Source organism: Centruroides sculpturatus, unplaced genomic scaffold, assembly GCF_000671375.1.
Source record: "Centruroides sculpturatus isolate CEXI.00-Female unplaced genomic scaffold, Cexi_2.0 scaffold418, whole genome shotgun sequence".
Classification (NCBI taxonomy): Eukaryota; Metazoa; Arthropoda; class Arachnida; order Scorpiones; family Buthidae; genus Centruroides; species Centruroides sculpturatus.
In genome coordinates, this window is record NW_019385248.1 from 184578 (window position 1) to 191563 (window position 6986).

Below are 6986 nucleotides of genomic sequence, written 5' to 3' on the forward strand. Positions count from 1 at the left end.
TCTTGAAATTACTTATTACTTATTTATTAATTGAAATTTTTAAGTAATTACTTATTGACATATTAACTAACTCTATATATATTTAATATATTTTAATATTTAATATTTAATCATACGACCCTATGGCCATTGGCCTTTTTCAAGGGTCAAAAGAAAAACTAATGATACAAACATTTACGAAGTAAACAATCAACAAAACAACAAAAAAAACAGAGAAGACAAATACATAAAAAAAAAATACACTCAACTAATCACATCTCAATATTTTTACAGCCCGTTTAAATTGTCCGTAAGTACACAAATCTTTATATTCTCCTTTTAAGGCATTCCAATTATATATAAGTTGATAAATTAGTGCATCTCTTCCAAAACTGTGCTTAATTTTTGGTAAAATCAAATTGTTTCTCCATCTGTAGTTGTAATTAGAAGGCCAAAAATATTTATTTAATTCTTGGCTTATATAAGAATTTTTCTTGCTCACCTTTATTAGTTTAAAACCTTCCAAAAGAACTTGTTTTTTATATAAAGCTTTTATTTTATCAATTTTGATCTGGTTATAAAAAGAAGTGACAGAGGAATCATAAGGCAACTTATATAATGCTCTTATAAAGTTATTTTGTATAACTTGCAACCTATTCAATACAAAAGAAGAAGCTGTACCCCATACGGAAATATCGTATCGAAGTTTAGGTTCCATGCAAGCGTGATACAAGCGCAAAACAGTCTCACAATTTAAAAAACTCATTATTCTTTTCAGTATTCCAATATATCTAGATAAAGACAGTGTTAAATTATTTATATGATTGTTCCATCGTAACTTATCATCAATTTCGATTCCTAAATATTTTACAGTATTAACTCTTTGAATACGTTCATTATTTATTCTTACTTGTATATCTTCTAAATTCACTTTTTTGTTTTTATTTGATAAACAAATATAATTTGTTTTATTTTCATTTACTCTTAAGTTATTATTTTCCATGTACTTACTTAATTTAGATAACAAAGAGTTTATATTATTTTCAACCAAATGAAGATTCCAATCTGCATATGTTATAACAATATCATCTGCATACAATATAATATTATTCTCAGGAATAGTCTCTACAATATCATTTATATAAATATTAAAAAGTAAAGGGCCCAAAACGGATCCCTGTGGTACACCTTTGTTAACTCGAAATGGTTTTGATATTGAATTTTTTACCTTAACATAGTACGTACGATTTGATAAATAGGATATTAGCCATTCCAATGGCACACCTCTCAATCCAACTTTAAACAATTTTTGTTTTAATATCTTAATATCAACACTATCAAAAGCCTTGGTCAGATCGATAAACACCGCCATTACAATATTTGCATTATNCCGTAGCGTGGCGCTACGGACGGCGGGTAAGTAGTTCGGCTGCCCGATGACGTTTTACGTATTATAGGAGTTATTTTTACCGTTGTTTACGGATAATGCCACAATTTTTATAGGAATCATAACTATAGGAAACGCTTTTATAGGGGGATCTACTGTACAGTACTTTGTTCCACTACAAGAAATTATTATTTTATCGAATTCTATAAAATTATTAGCGCCATGTTGTACGTTTTTATTTTATTACTACTAATCGTTCTGCTATCTATAAGCCACGTATGTCACTTAGTGACAGTTAGCGTTATACGAGTGTTGACATTTAAGGTTCTGTGTTGTATACATTATATCAGCCAGCATTATATCGTAACTATGAAATACAGGTGTTATAACCAATTCGTTTATTTTTTGTTAAAAATTTCTTTTATTGTTACTTTATCTTATTAATTTAACAATAAAAACTGCTCAGTATGGTTGAGGCAGGTCCTAGTAACCGACTATGTTCTTTTCTTACATTTTCCAAAAAGATTAGAAAGAAGAATATTGTTGTGTGGAAGTAAAAGGAAATAGTGTATGTCTTCTGTGCGATCGGACCGTAACTATTAAAAAATATAATGTTGAAAGACATTTTAAATTAGAACACGAAAACTTCGGTTAAAAAAATTTATGCTTCATAGTGCTATTTGAACTGAAAAAATAAATAGTTTAGAGAAGAGATTGTTGAGTCAACAATTATTGTTTCAAAAAGGTAACAGATAAGTCAGAAAATATAACTGTGGCATCGTTTAAAATAGCACATTTTTTGCGAAGAACAACAGATTATATTCAAATGGGAAATTATTTAAACAAGTTTTACTTATTGGTGCCGATTCTGTCTTTGAAACTTTTTCTAATAAGCCAGAAATAATTAGGGCAATAAACGATTTACAGTTGTCACGCAATACAATAAAAAGAAGGACTGCGGCTATATCCACTCATATTAAAGATCGATACGAAGCTGATACGAATAGGTGTTCTTGGTATTTACTTTAAATGAACGAATCGTTGGATGTAACGGGACATCTCAATTAATAATGGTAATAACAAGAATGGTTTTCGAAGACTACCCCGTGAAGGAAGAAATACTGTGCCTTTTGTCAATGAAGGAAAGAACGAAAGGTGGAGATATTCATCAAGTTTTTAAAAAATTATGTTTTGCAACCGGAACATCCCTTACATAAATTATCTTCAATTACAACTGACGGAGCTCCAGCGATGATCGCAATAATAGAAGATTTATAACTTCATGTAGAAAAGATAAATCATTTCCAAATTTGTTTGCTTACCATTGCATAATAAATCAGAAAGTTCTGTGTACTAAATTTCGTTCATTTAGCCACGTTTCGGACCTTATAACAAAAATAATAAATTCTATACGAGCTGCTCTGTTACAGCACAGACTTTTTAAAAAGCTATCGCGAGTCGCGGTATCAAATCACTCTCCTGTTTTTGAAAAATAACGTTAATAAATACAGTCTCAATCCTCTCATTAACGAATAAATGTTCAGTAAAATTGTTATTACAAATTTTTATTATTATTTTAACCTATATAATAAAATCAAAAAGAATCAAAATTAAAAACGACAAAAATTAAATTAAAAATAATCTTAAAAAGGTATAATTAAGAATTAGAAATAACTTTAACACTAAACGTATACGATGCCATTACATATTGTTGCGCCCGCAACGTTCGTGAAAATTTTTAATTGCGCCCTTGCTTCCAAAAAGGTTGATCACCGCTGCAGTATATTATAACGAACACGGTAACGAAAACCATATAAAGAGTTTGGTTATTTCGGCCATCCAAGTATTGCCGTTTATGGAAATACTCGGATGGTAGGAAATGGAAAAAATTTAAAGGTCAAGTACACGGGAACTGAAAATATATGTTAAATTTTTCAGATGTCATAATATTTTCTAATGTTAACTATAAGAAATAGTATCATTCACAGCCGAATATAAAATGGTGATCTGTCAACGAATTAAATTTCGGAAAAAACATACCAAATATTTAAACTCGACATTGTCGAAAACCACTTAAATCATATTTAGTGCTCACTGGTAACCTCTTAATTATGTAATTTTCCTATTCGATTGACACCGTACTGCTGGTCTGAAACAAAGCACGGACTTTTACGGTCCCTTCCGCAACATTTCCTTCTTTCTGTTCGACCGAAAGTAGTAACATATAATAATAACCTAAATTATAAGGTGTCATGTTTCATCTTCGCTCCCGTTCAAGTTTATTGTCGTAAACTTGAGAAAATGTTTGTTATTACTTCTACTGGAATTTATGCTTTTATTTCAACACCGATCTCTTTGGTTACACAAGGTGGAGAGACGGGCGTTACGTGATCTCATACCTCACTTTTTACGTAGAAATTTCATTATTTTCAAAGTTTTATTTTCAAAAGATTTAACGCGCCACAGAAAATATGGCTGCTGGACTCGATTTAATTAATACAGAGGTTGAGGCGCACGTATTCATCCCAAAACGTGTACGGCGAACGAAGGAGTGCCGCCATCTGGCAATTCTTGGCGGTCGATAATGCCGTTCGCTTGGTCTGGAATGGCGACTATACAATCGGCTTAAACTTCTTTTGTTTTCTGTTTGGGATTAAAATTATGACCTATTTTATTAAAATAACGATTACTTAAGGATTTACGAATAACATTGTAAAGAAACAGACGATTTTATTCCAAAAATTATTTAATTATTTAATTAATATTTTTAATGTACTGTAATGTGAAGTGACCACGGAAACGCAAAGGCAGTGTTCACTTTTTTTTCGCACATTAAGAATTTAATTAAAATTATATTTGTAGTCTAGTGATGAGGTATTAGTATTGTTGGATCAGTGTGATAGAGATGAAGAAGCCATTTTATTATATCATATCAGTAAAGATCTACCTGTGACAGAAGCAACAATAAATTTAAATAAAATGACTGATTCTGATTGCTTGTTTTCTTTTCGGTAAGTGATATATTTATAAATTAAAGTAAATATTTAAAAAGAGGAATAATATTTATAAAATTTTTATTATTAATAACAGATTTTTATGAGACTATTTGTTTCATCTGCATTCTGCTTTACGCCATCCATCTGTAATCATTTGTGAAAATGGATTACGTTCACTTTGAATTGATGCATTATGTATTTTATTACGGAGATTAGTTTATCCTAGTAGACTCGATGATGTTTCTGATTTGTTGGGGAGATCAAAAAATGAACATTCACGATTTGTGCACGAAACGGTAAATATCATATACAATAGTCATTCGAAATTGTTATTGAATATCGACAAAATAAAACTAACGAGAGAAAAATTAAATTTATTTAGCCAAATAATAACAGCAAAAGGTGCTCCTTTGACAAATTGTTGGGGGTTCGTAGATGGAACGGCACGTCCTATTTGTCGACCAAAAACGCATCAAAGGGTGGTATTCGGTGGCCATAAACGTATAAATTGTTTGAAATTTCAATCAGTGGTTACGCCCGATGGTATGATTGCTAATTTTTTTGGACCAATAGAAGGAAGATGTCACGACAGTGGAATGTTAAGAGAATCTAATTTGTTAGAGCATTTGGCTACGATTCCTTGTTCCGAGAACGGGACCCAATTTGTTTTATATGTAGATTCTGGTTATCCTTTGCGTCGACACCTCATTACACCATTCAGATGTGTTAGCTTAACACCCGAGCAACAAGTATTTAATTCCAGGATGAGTTCAGTAAGAGAGTGTGTAAAATGGGTATTTGAGAAAATAATTCAAATATTTGCTTTTTTAGATTTAAAAAAAAAACTTTGAAATTGTTTCTTCAGCCTGTTGGTAAACTGTACATTGTTGGTGCACTACTTACAAACTGTCACACTTGCTTATACGGTAGTGCAACATCGGATTATTTTAATTGTTTACTCCCCAAATTAAACGAATACTTAGAATGTAATCAATAAATAAATAAAAATATTTTTCAATTTTATAACAATTTTTCTTTAATTTTTATTCAAAGTTTTCAAAAGTATTTCTGATAACGCTTCTCTCTCTCTTTTCTGTAAATGAAAGTTTGCTTTTTGAAAATCTAATTTTTCTTGTTCCAGTTTCAGTTGTTCTTTACTTAAATTTTATTCTTCTTGTTTCAACTGATTCTCTTGGTCTTGCTTGCTTTGTAAGTATGAGACAAGAACGTTTTTTTTTTTCTTTTTTTGTGACATTAGTATCTTCATCTAAAAATAATTGGAAATGTATAACTATTATACAATTGTCGTAATAATTATAATATAAATAATTTTTAAGTTTTTATATTTACTAGATGGAAACTCGGGAGATAATAGGCCTACTCTTAAAGATGTCATCGCTGCATTTTCGACTCGCTGCCCAGCAATGGCTTGTGCTTGTAATTATTATTACACACATCACAGTAGTATTAATATATTAATCAGAAAATTAACCGGCTATAACATATTTAATTTATAAATATTTTTACCGTAAAATTGCGCATCAGATGTAATGAGTAACAAACAAACCCGTGTAAAATTTAAAACTGTGCTTTATTAATCATTATTAACACAAATAACATTGATACGTAAATACATGAATTTTAACACACATAGTAAATCCCAATAACGCGTAATCGAAATGATCGTGATAACAATAACATAGTAAAAGTTATAATGCTGACAAAATGAAAAAAAGTGTTACAATCTTTAATAAATGTTTACATTTTATGTATTTATTGTAACAGTTTTCGTGTACAATAAATAGTGTTACTATTTGTTCGCAATGTTATAAAGTTGCACTGGATCGAAAGTCAATTAAGCATAATACACATTCCAGCTTGACAGCAATAACTTCCAAAATGAACCTGTTTAAAACAGGAATTCCGCTGATGTCAAGTAATAAGTTTACTTTAAGCTTCCTGTTACAGAATATTGCAAGCGTTCAAATTTCTTATGCTTTGTAGCAGTGCTGGCCTCGCTCATAGGCGACATTGGCAAATGCTTATGATTAAACCAGTAAAAAGCTCAATTAGCAATTGCTTAAAATATTTTTAACTTTTATTTGCTTCCCCTATTATAAATACTGTATTACAACTTTTCAATTGAAGATTAGGTACAAACTGACAACGTCGAATTATTACATCTCAAAGGCTATATTCCGCACATAGTGCCGACAGAAGCGTTTATGTGTGGGTGTCCAAGTAAAAAATACTTAGTAAATCGATTCTACTTAACCAGAGACGTTCAGCAAATTTTCCTGCTCAGAAAGACCAGATTGTGTTCTGTTTAATGCCATTTATTTCGGAAAATCACAAGAAACGGTTTCAGCGATTTGCGCAGCAAATCTTTCTATAAGTACTAAATAAAATTTCTAACACAGGATTGCGATATAGATTACATTACCAGAAAGGTGACGATGTTTAATTGAAACAGAAATGCACAAAAAATACGTTTTGATAAAAAATAATTGCAATGTTCTATAAATAGTTTTAAGTCACGTACAAAATTATAAATTAGTAATAATCATAACAAAATTCCAAAGGAGTAATGTAGACATCGATGCTCAGCATATATAAAAAGTAAA